The 22,528-nt window shown below is 51.4% G+C and overlaps 1 protein-coding gene across 2 annotated transcripts in view; it reads right to left on the bottom strand.

Annotated features, from left to right (window-relative positions):
* The window catches only part of Pebp4 (phosphatidylethanolamine binding protein 4), a 198,412-nt gene that overhangs the window by 55,681 nt on the left and 120,203 nt on the right, over window positions 1-22,528 (bottom strand). The window lies entirely within an intron of this gene.

Consider the following 22,528-nt stretch of genomic DNA (forward strand, 5'->3'; position numbering starts at 1 on the left):
ACCACAGGTTGCTACAGGGAACGCCACAGGAAGGGCTGCTGTGGCCACGGGATCACGGATACACACGAGGAGCTGCTTAAGGTGGGATTTGTACCAGGTTGGGGAGGATGAGATGGTGGGTGGGATCCTTCTAGAGAGTGACCTGAGCCAGAGCCCAGGGCAGGCAGGGAGGAAGTGGGGAGGGTCAGGCCCTGAGGAAGAGCAGGCTTCTGCTGACCAGGTCTCCCAGTAACAGGTGGAAGACAGCCAGGAAGCTCCACCCCTGGCTCCCGACTGCCCCGGGCCCTGCTGTTTCTAGACTCTTCTCACCCAGCTCCACACGCCTGTCACCCCAGAGCTGGGGGTGGCTGGGGCCCGGGGGGGGGGGGGGGGGGAAATGTTGTGAAAGGCAGAGCTGCTCCGAGCCCCGGCCTTCCTCTTGAGAGGGAGGAGAGAACCCGACCGACCGTGAGGTATTTTCCTGGCGCGGAGGATAACCCTGTAGGAGGCAAAGGGAATCCAATTAGACATGCCAGGCTGGGAGCCGCCGGCCGCGTGTGGGAAAAGGTCGTCTTTTGCTTTCTGGCTTCGCTGACTCTCAGTGAGACTTTGCAGCCGGGCTCCCTCATGCCTGCCCCCCAGGCTCCACTTTCCTCTCCCAGGTCCTCAGCACATTCTGACCACCACTCCATCTAACTCAGGGTGGGACAGCCCCCACGGAGAGTGACACCCCTGAGACAGCAGCCTCCCAGGCAGTGGCCACCACACTCCCTTTTCCCTCTCTAGTTGCCTCTGGGATGGGGGCAGGGGACCCCACACCCCTGGAGCTGGGTGCTCGTCTGTACCTGCCTGGTTCTCCTACTTGTCCTGGGCTCACTGAGCTCTGTGGCAAGTGTCTGTCTCGCCCTATTTGACTTAGATAAAAAGTGACAAGTGATCTCACTCCCCCTGCCCCAACTGCCACCAGCAGTGAAATCAGTGACCTTCCATCTGAGACTGGATCCTGCTGCCTCTAAGGTGTCGCACTCAGCCTAGGCAGTGCTGGGGGACAGGTCCTGGGCCTCCTGGGGCCCTCAGCAGGTGCTGCTCGGCCCCAGCCATTCCCCCTGCCTTCCTGCCATCCAGTCTTCCTCCTGTGTGGTCCTCCTGGGAGGGGAAGGGTCTGTTGATGGAGTGAGCCTGAGGCCACCTTTCTGCCGAGATGAACAGAACTGAGTGGAGATCTTCCCAGAAAACCTCTGGAGCAGGTTCTGGAAGTTCTGACTGCCTGAGTGCTGGGCACCGAGGACATGGCCCAGCCTTCTTGCTGCCCTGGCCTGGCCTCTCCCTGCTTAGTGGAGGCCATCTGAGGGCCATCTGCTGCTCCACTGAGGCCATCTGAAGGGGATCTTTTTAGGGAAGGCAAAGTCCTCCCCCGGTCTTAGCGCCCCTCCAGAGTTGGGGCCTGCTGCCACCAGGGATCTGACTCCTCTGTCACTTCATCACAGGCTGTCCTCCGAGGTGTGAGGAACTCCAATTAAGCGTTCAGCCAGTCTGCCTGTGTGGGGGGCCTGGGCTGTGGGGGAGGCAGAGCCTTGCTGGCTGCTGCGGTGACTAATCCTCACAACACCAATTATGAGTCTCTGGGGAGTAGGTGGTGGGAAGGTGGGAGGGGGAGGCGGGGGAGGCGGGGGCAGGGGTTTCCTCACCCAGATAGCTGCCTGGTCCTGCGGCGCTGGCCAGAGGGGAGTTGGAAATCCTAAGAAAGGAGAGTCCCCGGGATCCAGAGTCCCCTCAGAAGGACCCTACCCCATGCAGGTCCAAGGGGCCCCGTGTTTGCATTCACGTAGGCTTTCCGGGACTTCTGAGGCACAGGTGCTCGTTCTCGCTGTGACCTTGAGGTCGCTGATACTGGCCTCAACTTGCAGGTAAAGAATCTGAGGTGCAGACAAATAAGTGACTTGTCGAAGATCACCCAGCTAAGAGGAGATCCAGCTAGGGGATCTCCAAGTTTCAAGGTGTCACAGAGGCCACCAGGCAAATACCTTAAAGATCTCAGCAGAACATCTGAGTCACCTCCTGTTATGTGAAGAGACTGAGAGCCCAAGGAGAGGCTGGGCTTGCTCCCTGGTCCCCTACCACACCTGCCTGTCAACAGGTAGAATTCTTGGGACAGCATCTCCATTGGGAACATTCAATCTTTTGGCAAATATCTACTGATTACTTTTTTTAAAATTATTTTTGGTCCTGGGGATTGGGCCCAGGGGTACTCTACCACTGAGCTACATCCCAGCTCTTAAAAAAAATAAAATAAAATATAAACTTTGAGATAGGGTCTTACTAAGTTGCTGAGGCTAGCCTCAGTCTCATAATCCTCCTGTTTCAGCCTCCCAAGTTGCTGGGGTTATAGGCATGTATCACTGTGCCTAACTCCATCAATGACTTATACAGCATCCCTTGCCCCAGGTGGCAGGTGGAGAAGGGCCAGGAAAGCCAAGCCTGGAAGGAAAGACACCAACTGAAGCTTGAGGTTCAATAGCAAATACAAGAGGTAATGAGGATCCTAGAAGAGAACTGAATTGGTGTATTGGGCTGGGCAGAGGCTGGACTTGAGTCCCAGGCCTGCCACCAGGGTAGAGGAGGGCAGTGGGAGTGAGGGCATCTGGGGCCAAGGTCTCTGCAGGGGTTATCTCTGCCCTTCTCCCTTGACCTGTCCTGAGAAGCAGAACAGATCTGCCCTTTGACCCGGGGGACCCTTTTAAGAGCAAGTCCAAGAGAAGTGCAGAAAACAGAGTTCAACAGGAACGGAGGGCTTTCCCATCCCTGGGACCTCTGAAAAAATGTCAGTTGCAGATCTTGAATCCCAAGGGATGTTTTCCTTTGTACACTGAGTTTCTGAACTGTAAGCATATGGGAGGTGGTCAGCTTTCTACCTGGAGATGGGGCGGGTTACAGTTTACTTCCTCACTGAGGCCCTGGTCAGCTTCACTGATGACAGTTCCCCAGGCCTTTCCTATGGCTTTGTTGGTTCCAGGTGAGTCTGTGCCCGCAGGTCCATCTGTCCCGAACACCTGTCTTCCCAATGTCTGCAGGATACACAGCAGGAGACGGGGAAGCCAGAGGCATTTGTGACTTTGCCTGTGGATAACCCCAACAGCCCAGAGGAGGGTTTTGGGGCTACCGCATCTCATTGACCCTTTGAGGTCCACATTTCTCCTGGCCTGCTCTTGAGAGATACCTTCTAGGAAGTGAGGTGAGAACCTGGGGAGGTCCCAGGCCCCCTCCTCCCCCGACCCCCAGGCAGATCAGGTGCTTGGGTCAGTGTGGCTCATCCCACTGACCTGGAGGGGTCCTGTGTCAGTCTTGTACTTTCCTTTCCATGAAAGCACCAGAGGGGATCCAGGGATCCTCCTGGCCTAGGGAAAAGAGAACTCACAGGCTGAGCACCTCCCATATGTCACCCTGTGCCTGGAACTGCACTTGAGTCATCTTGATGGATAACCCCAACAGCCTGTGGGGTAGACACCATCTCCATCTCCAGCTAAGGAGACTGGCTCGAGGCTGGGTGACCTCCCCATGGCTGCACACTTAGCAAACAGTAGTGTCGGGCTTCAAATCTGGAACCCTGGCTTCCCAGTGGATAGCCCTTTGATTCCAAGATGACAAATGACCCTTTGTCTCCTACTGGCCTGATCCTGGGCACCATGTTCTGAGCAGAGGTCCCAGAACCATCCCGGGGGTGGGGCATCTCCCTTTAGGGACAGGGCATGGCCGTCCCTTGTTCCTGCCCTATCCTGCCCACCATGTTGGACTGCCCTTGGCTTGAGATCCTGGCTGCGGCCCCTCCTGACAGTCCTGTGGAGGAGTAGGGAGTTCCGGAGGATGACGGGAGGGGGAAGGGGCTGGTGGAAACTCCCCGAGCAGGCGAGGCAGCAGGCGCGGGGCTGGGAGTGGGGAGGAGGGACCCGGGGGTGGGTTCCAGGCTTTCCCCCACACTTCCTCAGGGATCGCTTTACATAACCAGGGCTGCTTAGTCACCGCTTTTTACTTTTTTTTTGGAAACAGTTTTCTCAGCATCACAGCTCCGTCTCCATCCCTTACTAGTCACCGGTGCTAGGGAAGTCCCTTTTCTCCCGTTCCCTAGGCAACCCAGCACATTTGCCTTTCAAATGCTCCAAGGCCTGGGCGGGGGTAGGAGTTCCCTCCCCCTGTACCCAGGCCTCCCACACAGCCACTCCCGCCTCAGTTGGCATGTCAGGTGGTCCCGCCACCGGAGACATCTGGAGAGACCAAACTCCCTGCCTGGCCTCGGCCCCCATTCTGGACCCTCACATTTTCGGGTTTGGCTCAGGCTCAGATCATGCCTGGAGGTGCCCCAGCTGGACTTTAGATATGGCTGGCTCTCTGTGATCCTCTCTGGGGAGAGGGAGCAGGCCAGGCATGTTTGGGAGGTGACAGAGCTGGGCCTATCTCACCAAGGCCCAGGAAACCCACTATACCCTAGGTGCAGGGCCCAGGCATCTCACTCCTGGTGGGGCGAAGACCAGGAGTGTGGCTTCCTTCCTTCCTCCCTCCCTCCTCTTTGGCTTGCCTGCTGTTGCCCATGCCAGTCTTGAATGGATACTGGTGCACAGGGGCTTGGGAGAATTACACTTGGGCTGGGTGTGGGGAGGTCTCTTGGTGTAGATGCCAGACACACTGGACAGAAGACTCAGAAGGCCAGACACTGTGTACCTCCTATGCTTCCCTTAAAAAGAAAGGCCATAATGTTGACCTCAACCATGGCAGGTGCTTGACCATGGGGCTCCACGCTACTTGCGTGAGCTGTGAAAATGGAGAAGTACAAAATCACAGAGCATGTAGGACCTTTCCTGCATTCACTTAACACACATTTGTGGCAGACCTACTATGTGCTAAGTATCGTGCAAGTCCTTGAACATCCACTGGATCCAGGCCTCTGCCTCCTGGGGCATGAAAATGACCAAGCCACCCATCCGAGAATGTTAGAGAACTACAATATTCAGACAGAGACTGCGAGGGCCACATATGGAAGGCCTCATTCAGGCTCAGAGTGGGGTCAGGAGAAAGGCCTTTCAGAATGTCTTCTCCAAGCAGGAATTCTTAGCCTAGGACTCATGAGCAGGCTTCAAGAGGTGGATGAATGGCCAGAAATTGGAACATTGTACACCTTTGTGTATGTTTATATGGGTATTTCTTTAGGGAGATACCCACCAGTTTCATCCAACTGGGGTCTCCAGAAGGTTCAGGACCTTTTATTAGAGGCTGACCCAGCTTTGGAAGCAGCGCACTTTCAGACATCCTGAGAATGACAGCCTGCGCACACATGGCACCTGGAGTTTAGTGTCCACAGTGGTAACCTAGTAAACTGCCCCCCAGGACTCCTGGTGTTTGCTACTGCCAGGGTCAGGGGTCTTTCCAGCCTTCCTGCCAAGACTCACGACAGGCAGCAGCCACCCCAGGTCCAACCTCAGACAGAGGGGACTGGATGGGCACCTGCTTCTTCTTTGAGAATGGTCCCCCAGCTTTGGGTAGAGGGCCTCTGCTTCTCCAGGAGAAGGATTTGGGCAACCTGGTACTTCTCAGGCTGTCTTCCTCTTTCTAACCTCAGTTTTATTTTCCTTTTATATTTAGATGCTTTTTCATTTCTTTCTTGAGACTAAGTGAGTGCAGACCAATTTTCTTTGGGTTTTCCCTCCGAGGAAACATGGGTGTGGCTGTCCAACTGGGATAGCAGGTGTCTGTGGATGCGCCCCTCCTGGGGTTTGGGCACGGCCAGCTCCCCCTTGCTTCTGGCTCAAGGCTCAGCTCCCCCCCCCTTGTCTTGATGTTGGTGCCTGGGGTTACTCTGCTAGGACTCACAAAAGGTGGGTCCTCTAAGGGCAGCTGCTCGGCTGTTCTTGGAGGCTCTCTGCAGCTTTCTCGTGACTGGTGGTCAGATGCTCAGCAAGATTCCTAATAGTTCCTGGTGGAACCAGGTTCCAGGATTCCTAGGAGTTCCATGAGGGCCATTGTTTTCAGCAAGATCTCAGCGCAGGGATCACCATGCTGGCAGCAATGAATAACACTCACAAAGCCCATACTTGATTTCAAGTGCCTCGTGTCCACCGGCAGTGGACAGAGAACAGGCTTAGAGTCTAACCTAAAACCTAGAACGACTCTCACTGGCCCAGTGGTTTTGGGGGGGTTATGTAACCTGTCCAGGCCTCGATTTCAACATTTGGAGAAGGAGGTGGAGGACACCCAGCTCTAGGCTGTCATGAAGATTACACAGAGAGCCTCTGGCATGCAGCAGCCACCTCAGATTCGTTGGTTTTCCTCTACCTCTCGTCCCTGTGCCCTTGCCACCCAAACTGAGTACGTAGTAGCGTGCAAATGCAGTAGAATGTCAGCGAGGACTGAAGGAACATATGAAGGTTTAGCGGAAGAAGCGGGGACTGGGAAGAACAGCGGCAATGATAAACAAGCCACACCCATGGAAGGGAGGATGGTTTCATGAATCAAAGGCAGAAAAAGGACTAGAGAAGGCAGGAAGAGACAGAGTGTGGTTCTCTTGCAGTTGTTTTTAGAATTTATCACTGGTTTCTTGATTTTTAAGGGAACTGAGGCAGTGGGATGGCCGTGACTGGGCTTCTAGCCTTGAATTCTGACCCTGTTGCCAGCCACTGGCTGTGACCCTACATCCAACATCCCGACCTCGAGTCCCGGGAGACGTGCCAGGCTTGGGTGCTGCCAGCCGGGAGCCTGATTTAGCACACGCCTTGTTAAGAGAAGCTAATTAACAAACCTGCATTTAAATAAGCAGCCGCCCGGGTGTTTGTAACCACCGCCTTATTGAATTGTGACAAGTTATTAGCCCTTGCATGTTAAATGAAACAGAAGCATCCAGGAAAAACCCCTAAATCCAATCTGCATAAAGCAGATTCCTGCTGAGAAAATGACGGCAGCAAAAACTGATTCACTCCTGCTTTGGGGAGAACTCCAGCCACCCCCCCCCATTCCAGGTTATATAACCCTCTGTCAACCACAAGACACTGGGAGAATGGCAGCGAGCCGGAGGCGAGGACCATCCGAGACGCTTTGGGCTCCCCTGGAGGCTCTGCCACCTTTGGAGGGTGCTGGGGACATAGCCTGGTCTGTGCCTGTGGGTGGGGCGCCAACATGTGACTGTGGTGGACCGGATTCCTGGGCATCCTGGTGTGTTCACACCCTTGCTGCCAAGTTCCCCTCAGCTTTCCCCAGGCCCAGAAGTTGTTTCCGGGATAGTGAAACAACAGAGCAGCTCAGCACAGACCCAGGCGGCCCGGACTTGTGACAGTGGTGGCTTCGCTCAGGAAGCTTCTCTGCGTTTTCCTCAAATGATGGGAGGATATGAACGAGGGCCAAATTCAGCCGCGCCCTGCCGATTCTATCATTGAGGAAAAAGACACAAACAATTGGCCCTCAGCTGTCCCCAGCCAAGGGTGCCAGACCTTACGGAATGGAACTGGGAGCTGCCTGCTCTTCTGGGACACCTGCAGGAGTCTGGCCCAGGACGGAGCCACAGCCATATCAAGACCCCGAGCATCTTCCAACATGGCCTTTCAGAGAAGGCCAGGACTCTGGTGTGGGGCAGAGTTGTGGGCTGGTTTGGGACAGGTGCATCTGGCCACAGATCCTGCTCCTGTTCACCAGGGGGAGGAATATTGAGGCAGAAGCCCGGATAGGGAGGTGACAGTGGTCGGAGGTGGGACAGTCAGATGGAGGTAGCTCAGCCACGTGGTAGCACGGTAGTGACGCGTGACATGGGAAATCTGTATGTCCTCTCTGAGCCTACTCCCTCCTTGGGGGGTTCTGTGAATTTGAGTCTAGCATGGAGGAAATCATCAGTGAGTGACATAAGGGAGGTAGAGTGGGGACCAACAGGCCACCGCGATGCTGTTTCCTGGGCTTTGCTGCTGCCCAGAGTTGACCCTGGAGACAACAGGTGTACGTGAAAGCACACAGGCGTTGCCAATGAACTTGGCTGAGTTTAAATCTCAGCTCTGCTCCTTATAGCCAGGGGACGCTGGATAACTGAATGAACTTCTCTGAACCACAGTTTCCTACTACATCAGTAGTGTCCGTGGTTATCTCAGTGTTGTAGTAGGAACGAAATACGAAAATGGATGCTTTGAAAGTGCTCAGAGCTGCGCAGAAACGAACCCACCTGGTCCTCTTTCTTTCCCTCCTGCCCACTTCACCTTCTTCTCTCTCAGCGAGAGAAGCAGAGGAGTGCGAATCCTGCCATCCTGGGAAGGCTCTGGATGAGTGGCACAGGGAGGGGTGTCCTCCAGGAGTGTTTTCTCCGAGGGTGGGGAAGTTTGCTCGTGTGGCGAGAGCTTCAGGAGCGTTGGGGTCTGTTTATAGACTTATCAGTCAGGTTAGCGTGAAGTTGGCGCTGAGAAGTGGTCCGAAGGCCAGAATTAGAGATGGCCTGGAAACCTCAACCTGTCCTTGCTGGCAGGACATTCTTCGGGTCTGAGACTGGTTGATATGGAGGAAGAGGGGATCCCAGCATTTCGACAGGTAAGTGCTATTTTCATGGCACCCATACCCTCTCCCTGCAGTCCAAAACCACTCTTCGTACAGATTCCCAGTTGTCCAGTAATGGCAAAGAGGAAGAAGGATATAAAGGGTAACCATAACATTCACTCTTCTCCACCGTCACTCTTCAGTCCATGAATGCCCACTGGGGATTTAACATGGTCTTTCCTCTCAAGGACTTGAGTCTAGTCGAGGAGTCAGAGACATAAACGACTGTGCTGTGTAAATGTGCAGCCATGCTAAGTTCCACGTGGGGGGGTGGAATGCGTGGAGGGGGTGGCCTGCTGCCTTGGAGGATGTGACGTCTGAGCTCAACATTGAAGGATGCTCTAGGCAGGTGAGAGATGGAGGCGAGGGCTTGGGCAGGCAAGAGCTTAACTAGTTTGGTCTTTGATGCGTTACGAATGGCCTTGCAGAGCATGCAGGGAGAGATGAGCCCCAGGTCCTCAGGCAGGAGCCCAGGTGGAGGCAAGGAGGGTGCAGTTAGTTGGAACCTTTGGGAGTAGAGGGCTCATCTTGGAAAAGCTGGGGGTTGGGGGGAAGGGGTGCATGGGAGTGGGATCAACAGGCAGGAAAAGTCTGGTAGTGGGAGGCACCTGGGGAGGGCTGGCTACAGGGTGGGAGGAAAACTCTGGCAAGCAAAGAAGGAGTGGGTTTCAAGGTGGGGGTTTCTTTCTAACCACCCTTCCCAGCAGCTTCTAGGACAAGAACCCACATGTTTCCACCAGAGAAACTGTCTAGTCCCACCCCTTCCCCTAGAGCCTCAGTCTCCTCCCCTGTAAAATAGAGGGGCTGCACCACAGCCTCACTTGGTCTCCCTTCAACCCCCAAAGATGGTTGTCCTGAAGACTGTTCACATGCTGCTGGTAGGATTCTAAATGGATAGAAATTCTAATTTCTGGCTGACATTTTACTAATGTACCAAGAAGCTTTTGCATATGGGAAACCTTTGACCTCAGAGGATTTATCCTAAGTAAGTCACCGCCGAGGTGAATGAAGAGTTGTGTATTAGTGACTCTATTCATTGTAGCATTGGTGATAATATATATATATAAGAAAAGATACAACCTAATGTCCAACACTTAAGGATTGGCTGAGTAAATTATAGTACATCCATATGGTAAACTACTTCTGCAGTAAAAATCATGGTTTGGAAGATTATGTGTTGACATGGGAAAATGTTAATGATATATTGCTAAGTAAAAAAGCAGACTACATTACAGAACGTACAGTATGATACATTCATTTTCAAAATTTTTGATTAGGACACAGACCAAATCTTTAATTAATGTCAGGTTTTTTTTCTTCTCTTGGCAAGCAAAAGGAGTATTATCTGGAATAATGTAACTAGAAAATCAAACAGAAAGACAAGAGTTCTGCACTAAGTGTGTACACGTGAATTCTTAAGTCATCAGGATGGAGAATAGGCCATCAGTGAGTCAAGGAAGTAGAGAAATTGCAAAATGACAGAATTTTAGAGGTGGAAATCACCCTGGATTCATGGGTTGAATCTCCTCACTTTTGGGATATAGAAAGTCAAGCCTGGTTGGAAGCCCAGGACAGTCAGTCGGAATGCAGTGGGTGCCAGGCCCCAAACTCACACACAGTTGATGCCAATGCGCTGCTACCCCTCTGGGGGACCGGCCCTGTTGCTAAGCTCCCTGAGCTGGGGCTGTGGCCTCCGCCTTCCCGCCACCCCCAAGGCCTGTGAAGCTCGGGGCTACTCTAGGGCACAGGACTGGACCTGAACCCACAACAGAGTTCTGGGGTGACTTCCGCAGGGTGCAGGGGCCCTTCTGGAGCTGATGCAGTGCTCCAAAGGGACGTCACTCCCTGGGTGACCCTGAACTGGGCTTTATTGTCTTCCTAAAAAATGTCCCCTCACCTCATCAGGCACTTTGTGACATGACAAAATAAGGTTCCTCTCCTCTACCTAGTCTGTCAACACCCCCAACACAGCCTTTCAGTTTCACTGAGGTCAGTTTCAGGGGGGCAGGTGTGGCTGCAGATGCCTGGTGATCCATGTTGGAGGGGTAAACACGTACCCTTTTCTCACAAGAGAGAGAGCTCCTTGGGTCTGGCTTTCCATTCTCACCTGGACCACTGCAGTGATTCCTGTAAGATCCTCCTTCTCCTACCCCTGGCCGCAGCAGAAAGAGGCGTCCTGCTGAAACCTCGGAAAAACCCATCTCTCTTATGCTCACATGCCCCAGTGCCTCCTGAAGCACCCAGAGTAAAAGCTGGAGCCCTCACCAGGCCTGATCTGCCCTCCACCTTTGTCCACCCTGGCTCTCTGCTGCCATGCGGACACCCAGCATCTCCTTGGATATCCTACAGGCTCTTTGTACCAGGTGGTCCATATTCCTGGATTCCGCTTTTCCCATCTATGAGCCTCACTCCTTGACCTCCTCCAGTGTCATTCCAATGTCACCTTATCAGGACCCGCTCCCTGGCCACAGTTTCAATCTTGCAGACTGTGCATCCTGTCTTGCCTGCCGGCCTGTTCCAGAGTGCGGAGCACCTCCTGGTCAGCCAGACGATTCCTTTTCTTTTATTTCTAGCATTGCCTACCTTTAGGGAAGGCTTCATGAGGGAGGGATTTTTGTTTTGTTTACCTATGCATCCAAAGTGCCTAGAATAGAGGAGCACAGAGCAGCCATTCAAAGAATATTTGTTGAATGAATGCAAGAGAGAGAGAGAGAGAGAGAGAGAGAGAGAGAGAGAGAGAGAGAGATATCAAAATGAAGAGCTTGGCAACATTTCCCCAATCAAGAAAGCATGCAGAGGAGGTTTAAGGTAGCGTTGAATGAGCGGGGCCTCAAGGTACAGGGCTAAGAATGGTAGTTCAAGTCTAGGTGGAAGTTTGCTTCCAAATCCCACCCCATGCTCCCATCTGTAACTCAGCCCTGGAACCCCAGTCTGCATTCAATACATCTGTGAACTTCCTTGTGTTAGCCTTCCTCTGTGGTAGGGGATGGTTGCTGATTGGTTTGTTCATTCATTCACTTGCTCATTCATTCATCGCACAGAGAGGCACAGAGCTAGGTGCAGTATTGCCCTTGAGGAAATCACAGGTCAGAAGGGCACACAGACCCATGGGGCGGATCATCCCCAGGCCAGGTGGGAGCCCCTCTGAGAGGCAGATACTGAAAGTCAGGGGATGAGACAGGCCAGGAAATATAAAATAGGGTGGGGGTGAGAGGAGGCAGGAGAAGGAAGCTCCAGAGGAGGTACACAGTTTGGCAAAGGCTTAGAAGTAGCAGGAAGCACAGGAACATTTTGGCATTGCTGCAGCTAGTCAAGATGATGGGATCAAGCAGGGTCGGAGGGGGATGTAAACCGGCGAATGCCTGACCTTGAAGGGTCTGTGGCTACCTCTGAAGGCTTAGTGTTCTAGTTCTGCATTTGTACATTTTACAGGCTTCTGGAGAAACGGAGAGTTGGCTCCTTTCTCAGCAAACAGACGGGGTTTAATTGCTGTTACTGTCAGTGTAGTTGCAAATATCATATAAAAAGGGCTTTTTGGCTAATTGTTTTTAGAATAAAAATTCAAGAACTATGTATAGATATTATGCATCCAGGGTTCTTTAAAGATCAAACTGTTTATATTACCCTTAAACACAGTCTTTAGCATGAGGCGCCGGGATCTGTGAGTGCCTGGGACATGCAATGATCCCCCAGGGCTTAAGATGCTGGAGCAGTGTGACAGTAGGAACTTTTTTCCTGGAGGGGGGGAGGTGGGGGCAGCCAGTGCCCTTTGGTTGGCGGAAGGCCCAGAAGAATAGGCAGCTAAGCTGGGTAATTTCACAGGCACCATTAGCTTAAAGCGCTGCATTCCTGCAGACAACCATGCTCCCCACCCCGGGCACAGTAAGTGAGAAGCGGAATCGCACGGCTTCTGGGGTGGGACAGTGCCAGGAGCTGCAGTGTCCCCTGGGCTCTGGGAGAGACTCAGGCTGTGGAGCTGGGGGGTGGGGGCGGGAGGCCACCCGTCCCGGCAAGCAGCAGCCCTTCCCGGTTCCTCTCTTTCCCTCACCTCAGCTTGCCTTCGTCTCCCTGAAATGGTACTGAGAGGATTTTCGAGCTGCACAAATAAAGCAAATTCATATCTATTCATTGCCATCCTGTCCTCATGTTCAAGCCTCTCAAATTTTAATTTGGGAGCTTTTAGAAAGGCAAATTTATTTGTGACACCATCCAAATTCTATTTTATTGGAATTCTATTCTCAAAGGATGCAGTTGACTCCTGAGAAAGCTGTGGGCTTCTCCTTTTGATATTTTCCCAAATGCACCCTGTGTGTGTGTGTGTGTGTGTGTGTGTGTGTGTGTGTGTTTGTATGTGTGCGCGCACTCGCGCACATACACACACACACATGCATGCACATTTGTTTTTTGGATTCTCTATATATCTTATGTACAAACACATAGTGCATATTCACAAGGCAGCCATGAAGTGTATATATATATATATAGTCATCACATATATGCGTCATACGGTGCAAACTCCTGTAAGCCAATATTTAAGTTGCCATATTTAATGTATTCAACAAACATTTAATAAGCACTCACTATTCATTAAACACCTTCCTAGGCCCTGGCTGAAAAGCGATGAACAAGTTGGAGAGGTCCCTGCTTTTGGAAGCTAACCTTTAAACCCACTGGATTCTTAATAAACAGATTCCAACAAATGAGAGGAAATCTGTATTGGCAGTCATTGAATGAGCTGATTGGATATGTCACAGATCAGTGTTCCCTTAATATAAAGAGATGGCCCTTTTTTGTGTAACACTGGTACACTAAGGTGTCATTAGGGCTACCTGCCACCGGTGACCTCTCAGGTCTATGTGGTCTTGCCCCAGCAGAGTACTTCTGGGTGCTTCTAGGAGGAGATGAAAGAGCTGGGGGCGAGGGTTGATGGACCTCTCCTTGGTCACCTTTAGAATCTCTAAGCCCCACAGTGATACTGGCTTGGTCCTTGGTCATATCCTGTCCATGCTTCCAGGGAACTTTCCATGTCTTCCTCACATGGAAAGAAGCCTTCCCCCCTCATCCCAGTCAAAACCAAAGCTTCCCTCTTATGAGCTCATCCTACTGTCTGTGAGCCAGCCGCCACTCACCAGGTCACCTTATTTTGAGAGGGATCATTTTTTTGTTCTAAGTGTATGTTGCTCTTTCAAAGAGCACTCAGGAAGTTTCTACAGACACATGGAGGAAGGAGCCCGGCTCTGCCAGCATGGAGCTGTCAGTCCAGGAGGGGGATAGCCAGCAAAACTGCAATTGCAAATAGAGTACCAGGTGGATGACAGAGGGGTGCGAAGGGTGCCCAGGGCGCGTGGCGTGGGGCAGGGCAGGTGGCCTAGGGCTCCCTTTTCCTAATTCTCTCTGCAGCCCCCAAGACTTGTGATATTTTCTTGCCTCACAATTTAATTTTTCAGGTAGCATTTTGAAATCTAATGATAAAAATACATACTATAGAAAATTAGGAAAAATATAACTACACCCAAAGAAGATTCTAAAAAACACTCATATTCCTATTCTACTACCCAGACTTGACTAACAGCAGCACTTTGGTGCTCACCGGTTTCTTTTCCCTGTGCGTATTTTCCCAGGCACCAAAAATGGGTCATGCTCTGATCATTTATTTATTTATTTATTTAGTCATTCCTCTTTTCACCTAACAATATGATGCAATTATTTTATTGATGTCCTTTTATACTCATCTTCATTCATTTTAATGGCTGCATACCATTCTACATGCCACCATTGAGTTGCCTCTCTTGTTAGACAAAGAGGTCATTTCTAATTTTTAATTTTTTTTTTTGCAGTGCTGGGAATGGTACTTTTTGACATTATAAACTGTATGGTGATAAATAGCGTTGTGGATAAAATGTTGCTCACATCCATTATAATTTCCTTAGTAATTATCTGGCACTTAACATGTCCTATTTTACTTTGGTAGATAACATTTTAAAAAATATAAATTTAGTATACATTTCTAGAAGGAGATTGTTGGGTCAGAGGCTATGTGCATTTTACAGGCATTTGGCCTTTGGTACAGGCAGCTGGAGAACCCTGCAGAGCGGCTCTTTTTTTTTAATATATTTTTTTTTGAGAGAGAGAGAGAGAGAAAATTTTTTAATATTTATTTTTTAGTTTTCGGTGGACACAACATCTTTATTTTATTTTATGTGGTGTTGAGGATCGAACCCAGCGCCTCGCGCATGCCAGGCGAGCGCGTTACCGCTTAAGCCACATCCCCAGCCCCAGAACGGCTCTTAACCACTCATACTCCTACTAGCAATATATGAGAGGACACTGGAAGTTCTTTTATAAAACAAAACTCCAAACATTGCCAATTTAAGGAGCATCCGAGGAAGATGTTGGTGGGGAGAGGGAGATGATGGGGGTTTTGATTTTGTTTGTTGTGCTTCTTTTAAAGAATTTCCTGGGCCAGGGTCGAACAGGTGGCCCTGGGTTTGATCTCCAGCACTGTGGGGGTGGGAGGGGGAGAGAAAAAAATAAAAAAGAAAAGAAGAAAGAGAAGGGTGGACTTCCTAGTTATGTTCTTTGCCCATTTCTTGATTAAGAAAATTGATTAATAGCAGTTAACATTTATTGAGTGCCTATATTCCAGGAACTGTTCTATGTACTTATAAGCTGCTTAATTTCCTCACTCCAACAGACCCATGAGGTATGTAAAGTTATTATCTTACTGATTTGTAAATGCCTTGTGGGTTACTTTGATACACATATATTCCAATAAAATGTGGTCAGTATTCCATATGAAGATTTATAATGTATTAATATCTAGAAGTAAAACTGCCCATCTGACCCATCTCCTTATTAATTCTATTTTACACATTTTCTTGAATATTCTTTGGTGTTGTTTTCCCCTTCTAGGGTGCACTTTGGAATCACCTTAAGTTCCAATCAAAATCCCTTTTCTCATCAGCAAGAAGCACATGTGAAAATTAATTTAGGGGATATTGATTTATGAATGTATATCTCAATATATTCAAGTCTTTTATTCTCCATGAAAGTTTTTTTCATTGATATTCTTCACATTTATTGAGTCATATTTTATCAATCTTATATCCTTTATTGCTATAAAATATAAGTGGAATCGTGTGCAGTGGCACACACCTACAATCCCAGTGGCTTGGGAGGCTGAGGTAGGAGGATCATGAGTTGAAGCCAACCTTAGCAATTTAGTGAAACCCTAAGCAACTTAGTGAGACCCTGTCTCTAAGTAAAAGATTAAAAAGGGCTGGGGATGTGGCCGATGGTATAAAATATAAATGGATTTACTATATTTTCTGAGTCAACAGTCAACATAAGCAATATCATATTCCTTTCTATTATTTTCTCTTCTGTGCTTCTAAGTATCAAGAACATTTATTTGGGAGGTGCAGTTTATATGCTGAAATGTGGTAATTCTAGAGCATATCTAGGTTAACAGGGCCAAAAAAAAAAAAAGGGTGGGGGATGTTTAAAATGGAAGAAGTGGCCAGGCGCCGGGGCACATGCCTGTCATCCCAGTGGCTGGGGAGGGTAAGACAGGAGGATGGCAAGTTCAAAGCCAGCCTCAGCAAATTAGTGAGGCTAATGGAAGTAGTGTTGGACGAATCTCAAAGGAAACTAAGTCCACACAGTCTGGCCTGGCACACAGTCAATGGCTCACATGGTTGTGTAGTCAGATAGTTAGAGTCTAATGCTGACAAATCCAAAGCAGGATTAAAAACAGTGACTCAATGGCTGAGGATGTAGCTCAGAGGCGGAGTGCTTGCCTAGGATGTGCAAGGCCCTGGGTTCCATCCCCGCTCCGCAAAACAATCCGACAACAGAAGCAAAAGCAGTGATTCAAGTTGATATGAATACCAGGTTCTTTAGCTCATAGATCCAACAGTTACCTTGGCAATTCTTGAATTGTGTGTGTGTGTGTGTGTGTGTGTGTGTGTGTGTGTGTGTAACAGAGTGACAGATTAATTCTCCTTTGTGTTTTGAGTTCCTTGAGGGCAGGGATTTAATCCTGGCTTTCTGCAACCTCCACCCGACTCCACGCCTAGCAGAGAGCAGAGCTTAGAGAGAGTGCTCAGTAGGCCCCGGTTGGGTTGAACAGAACTGTGTCTTGCTCTTACAACCATCAATTGTGTGGTCAACAGCAAGCAGCGAGGCAGTGCTCTGAGAGGCCCTGGGAAGAGGGTACATCAGCCAGCACACTCCTGTTCTTTGCCCACATTCTGCTTAAGAAGACGTTCTTGCCACAGGCCGAGGACCGGCTTACAGGGGAATGCCAGTATCCAGACAGTTACAGCCCAGAGGGGTCTAGATGGCCCTGAGGCCAAGTCTTCATTTTCCCGGGGAGGACTCAGGGAGAGGAGTAACTTGACTGAAGTCAGGGAACACACTCTGAAGGTCACCTGGTGGCTTTTAAACAGAGTTTTGGAAACTTGGGAAGACTTTGGGGAGGGAAGAAGAGAGAGGATATTTCAGGAAAGGAATGGTGAGAGAGGAAGTTTGGAGGGGGAGCGAGTCATTGATGGAGTCAGGGGGAGGAGGGCGTGTGGTTGTTGGAGAAGGCCACTGGATGCCTGCAGGCCGTGCAATCAGAAGGACTGGCAGGAGGGAGTCTTGTCTGTGGGAGGGATAGTGCATGAATGCACGAAAGGCAAGGTGGTCAGGGCAAGACCCTCCTGGGGATAGTGGCGGGGCAAAACTGAGCCAATGCAGTGGTGCTCCTGGTAAGGACTGGATACACACCAGTGCAGGAGGGAGGTGCGCAGAGCTTCCCAGGGGGCTGGGAAACTGGGGCAAGTGCCCTGGGACAACTAGGAAACAAGACAGCGTGGAATCAGGTGCTAAATTGTGCGGCACGGGCTGGGCACCGGCTGAGCCCTAAGAGGGAGGCTAGAGAAGGGGCGGGGCCTTGAAGTCCCAGAAAGGCGTCCTGAGCTGGGGGGTTCAGAGCCCGACTTGAAAAGGAGCAGTGTTTTGGAGAGAAGGAGTTCTAGGCATGTTTTTGTTTTTTTTTAATTTTCTATATTTTGTGATGCTTTGCTAATTCTGGAGAGAACACTAGCTAATTCCTAGGAACAATGAACAGGTGGCCAGCCAGCACACCTTTCATACATACATCGACCAATCCAGCACCCCCTAAGAAACTCCATCTAACCCTCACACAACAGGTCGATACTCTCCCTGCCCTAAATCATCCTGGGGCCAGGCACTCGACAGCCAGAGACCACCGCTATGTCCCAGAGCCCACTGACATTATGCCAACAGGCGATACGGAGCTTATTCAAACTTGCTGACCCTGCCTAGCTGTTCTTTCCTGTAGAAACCACAATAAAGACTCCAGGCCGTGATCTCCCTCGACTTCTTAGCTTCCTGACCCACCCTGGTGCGTCCCCATGTGACCCTGCATGGTGTGACATGACAGGCCTTCTTCCCTTGGAACTGTAATCAAACTTCTTGCAACCGTATTGCTCTCTCCAAGTCGTTGCTCAGTGACGCCTGTAAATTAAAACCTGGGTGCCATTAAAACACCAGGAAGGGGTATACAGCCACACATTTGGGGGCTGCTTGTGTAGAGGAAGGGGCAGATTCTGCAGGCTGAGGGCACGACCCCCCTCTTTTCCTAGACTCTCCCTCATGGCCAGTCCTGCTTCTCTGTTCCCCTGAGCGCTCCCACCCACATTCCCAGGTTGTTTGCTGTTGCTTTGAGTTTGGGGCTCAGGCCAGCCCATGACTGCCACCCCCCCACCCAGGACCCCTTTCAGCCACACCTTCAATTGTTCACAATGCTTTCCCTGCTCTTTAGGAATTTAGGCACCTGTAAAGCCAATGGGGATGATTATTTGGGAGCTGGGGAATGGGTGGATTGGGAGAATTTTTCTGGAGTCTCTAAAATCGCAGTTTTCAGCAGCATCCAGGGGAGGCTCACAAAATGCTGGATTCGGATTTTGGAAGGGAGAGGAGGAATGAGCTGAACAGCCCAGGGGGAACTTGTTGGACCCTAATGATGCTTCCTATGCCTCAGTGTCCCTGGCACTTGATTAGCCACCCCATGACTGCCCCGGGGCCCTCTCACCGTGGGCTTCGTTCAGCAAGGTTGAGACAGGGAGCAGAGACAGCAGAGGACTAAAAGTGGGCGCCTCAATTCCAGTCCACACTCTGCCCTGTAAGCTTGTGTGACCTTGGGCCTCGGTTTCTTCATCTGTCAAGTGATGAATCCGAGGCCCCTTTCAGCCCTGGAGATGTGGAAATCTCTGAGGCAGGGGAGGGTCCCCCAGCTGGGCTGGCAGTCCTGTCCCAGCTTCAGCTGCTTTCTGACCTTTACCCTTCAGAGCAAAGGAAAAGACACCCTCCTGGCTGAGTCCTCCCAGGGCGCACAGCCTCTGGACAGGAGGCTCAGCCCATCTCTCTCTGCCAATGCACCTCGGGCTCTAGGGACACAGAAAGTTCCTGGATGACTGTCAGGATCATTCTCTGGACTGGGTGAGGTGGCCCGATAACCAGAGGGGCTGCAGAGGGCAGCAGCGGTGCTTCTTGGAACCAACAAACACATCTCCCAGGTCCTGAGGGAGAGCACGGATTTCTTATTTACCTTTCTTAACCTAGGAGCAGTCCAGGAGTTGGCTGCCTGTCCTCAAGAAGTGAGTAGTTGCCCTCTTTCTTGTCACTCTCCTCCCTGCTTATCCCAATCCTGTCCTTCTTAGGAGCCCCACCCAACCCCAGCTCTTCAGCCCTCCCTGCCCCAGGGTAGGCCCTTGGCCCTGTCCTCCCTCTCCGCCTTCCCAGATTCAGCCGAGCACTGAACTCTGGCAGGTACTGAGCAGGAGCCTGTTGACAGATGACATCATCTTGGGAAAGATCACTCCTGTGCCTAGAAGAGCGCACCCCCCCCACACACACCCTGCTCCTCACCCCAGAAAGAAGGCAGGTCCCAGGAAGAGGGTCTGGGGACAGACTTGACTTCAACAAACATGATGTCATCGTAGCCTCGCCTCAGCCCTGTGAACTGCATGCTGTTTTTGCCTTTCACAGGTTGGAGCTCACGGAGGGACAGAGCTGATCAGCGTCACGGAATAGCCATACGGACACAGGTCCTGCTGGGGCGAGGATCCCTGTTTCCACCCCTGCACTGGCACCGCACATACTTCCTCCTGGGACAAAGGGGGCCCTGCTCACTGGCTGCCCAGGTCTTGGGGTGCAGCAGATGGGAGGGCACGTGCAGGCACTGGGAACAGTGGTGGGGAGAGAAAGCTCGGGGTCATAGTGTGGCTCTTGGCCCCTGCAATCTTGAGGCTGGTTTCTTTGAGGGAAATGCATACTTCTTAGGGAGAAGGCAGAACCTGAGCTCACCTCCTGGTTTTGCAGAAGCACACGTAGATGGGCATCCACGTATACTCGGCGCACACACACGCGCGCACACATGTGCACGCACATATACCTCCCTACCCAGAGCCACAGCAACTCGACTCCCAGCCACCTCGGCCCTCCCCCCACCAAACTCCGCTCTCCCTCCTACCCTATATGTGCAATCTTGTGAAAACTCCACCACTCTTAAGGTTAATAAGGCTCATTTGCTTAAGATAGCACCTGTTTCTATGGTGACTCCTGCCACCCAGAATCTGTTCATCAACTGAGACAAGAAAACAGTGACTTCCACCCTCTTTGAAAGGAAAAGCTAATTCTTAGCCAAAGGTTTGACAGGCCAGCAGCCCCAGGAGCTCTGGGCGTCTGTCCTTCCACCTGGGTTAAGTCCTTCCCCCAGCCCCCTCCCCACACATGAGCAGAGTCTGCAGACTCCTCTTGAGCCTTCTGGACCAGGCTTTCCCCTCATCTCTGGGAAACAACAGAACCCAGGGCAGGAGGGTGTGTTTCTTCACAGGAGGGTATGTTTCTGCACTCCAGGCCTCTGGCTATTTGACCTGTAGCCTCTGATCTCTCCACCGCTCCACCTTGGTCTTCCTGGATGGAGGCTGGCAGGAGAGTCCCCGAATATCCCTGGGCCTCCCCAATCCTGCAGCCCCATACCACCTTCTCATCCTGGCCACCTGGATTCCTGCAGCCACCCCTCCCATGCCTCCTATTGCTGTCCTTGCCCGTGTATGTAGGAGGCTGCTGGCTCACTCTTTGTCTTTTTTAAAACACTTTTTTTAGTTGTATATGAAAACAATACCTTTATTTTATTTATTTCTATGTGGTGCTGAGAATTGAACCCAGTGCCTCATACGTGCAAGACAAGTGCTCTACCACTGAGCCACCACCCCAGCCCTCACTCTTTCTCTTAAAACAAGAGCTTTGCAGGCCTCGCCCCACTCAGTGGCTCCCTCTGATCCTCTGTGGTATGTAGTTGAGGTTCGCGAACACTGACCTGACACTAGTCTCAACTGCAGGTTGCAAATCATGAGAAAGGAGGTTCCCGGGCAGATGTGGCTGGTGATAAAGCTCCAGCGAGTGATTTACCTTTAAAATAAATGAGAGCAGCTTCCATGTCTAACCACACGGCTCTTGCTGGCGTTTGGAAACGTCTCGTTGACAGGGAGAGCAAGCGCGCAGGGAACTGCGTGGAACTTAGAGCTTGTGTTATGTATTCCGGGGCCCAGGGAGCAGGTTGTGCTTATGAGCAACACTTTGGCAGAGAGGAAGGTTGAGGGCTGCTGAGTAGAGGATCAGGTATGGAACCGTAAACTGTCAGAGCTCGGTGCTATCACCACCGTCTACCTAACTGTCTCAATTAGCAGGAGCAGAGACTGGCGCCGTGTCACGCAGCCTGCAAGTGGCCTAGCAGGCAGGTCTTCTGAATCCTGATGCTAAACTCTTTCTGAAGTACCACCCAGTCCCCTGCTAGACAGAGCCGATACCTCGCGGCCTCCCAAGTCTTACACAGCCCTGGCCTCGCTGTCTCTCCCATGAGGCTCCTTTTAGGATGATGCTGTGCTCCAGGAATGCCGGTGTCAGAGAGATGATGGAGCCCAGACTCTTGCCCAACCCTGGCAGACGGGTTCTCCTTGGACATCTCCAGAGACAACTCCCTCCCCAAAGGCAGCAGCCCCTTGACTGTGAGTACCACAGACACATGGCAAAGCCAGGCTCCTCAGCCTCTCCTGGGAGTTCCAGATCCTAATCTCCTACTTGAAACCTCCCCTTGGAGCTCCAAAAAGCATCTGAGCATTGATGGGTTTCCAACGCCTTGCCCCCCACCCTACCTGCACTCCAGTGTCCCCATCTCAGGAAATGGCCCCCAGCTCTAGGAGCCACTGTCTGGCCAGCCTTGGCCCTCTGTGTCCAACATCAGCAGGTCTGGTGGGCCCCTAACCTCATGACAGGTCCTGAAGCTGTCCCCTCCACGTCCTCTGCTCTTGCTTTGGTGCAGGCCATAGTCACCCCCCCCCCCTCCAAAGAGCAATAGTGGCCTCTGATGGTTGAGTGCTGCCGCCCGCACAGCAGTCAGAGGGATCTTTTAAAAGCACCGTGGTTTTGAACCTCTGGCTAAAGTGCTCCAGCAGGCTGTGGCTGAATCTCTTTGCCCAGGCTGGATGAAGACCCTGCATCGGTGGCTCTCAGCTGAGAGGCACCTATTTTTCTCACCTTCCTTTTTATCATGGTGAGGACACTTGACATGAGCTCTGCCCTCCCAAGTGTTTGAGTGTATAATACGGTATTGTTGACCACAGGCACAATGTGGTACAAGAGGTCTCCAGAACTTTATCATCCCTCATCATTGAAACTTCAGACCCGTTCAATAGCAATACCCCACTTCTCCCTCCCCCTCCCCCAAGGCACAGTCACCTACCTGGAGAGGGTAACGAGGGGGTGCCTGGAGACTTGGGCTTAATGGGTCTGGGTGCAGCTTTTGGGTGACTCAAGAGGCAGCCAGGGTTAGAGCCTAGTGACTTCCCTCATTATCTCCTGACCTCATCTCCTGTATGCTCCCCCTTGGCCACTTGGCTCTAGCCACACCGGCCACCTTCTGTCCAGA

Source organism: Marmota flaviventris, chromosome 3 (genome assembly GCF_047511675.1).
Source record: "Marmota flaviventris isolate mMarFla1 chromosome 3, mMarFla1.hap1, whole genome shotgun sequence".
In the NCBI taxonomy this organism is placed as follows: Eukaryota; Metazoa; Chordata; class Mammalia; order Rodentia; family Sciuridae; genus Marmota; species Marmota flaviventris.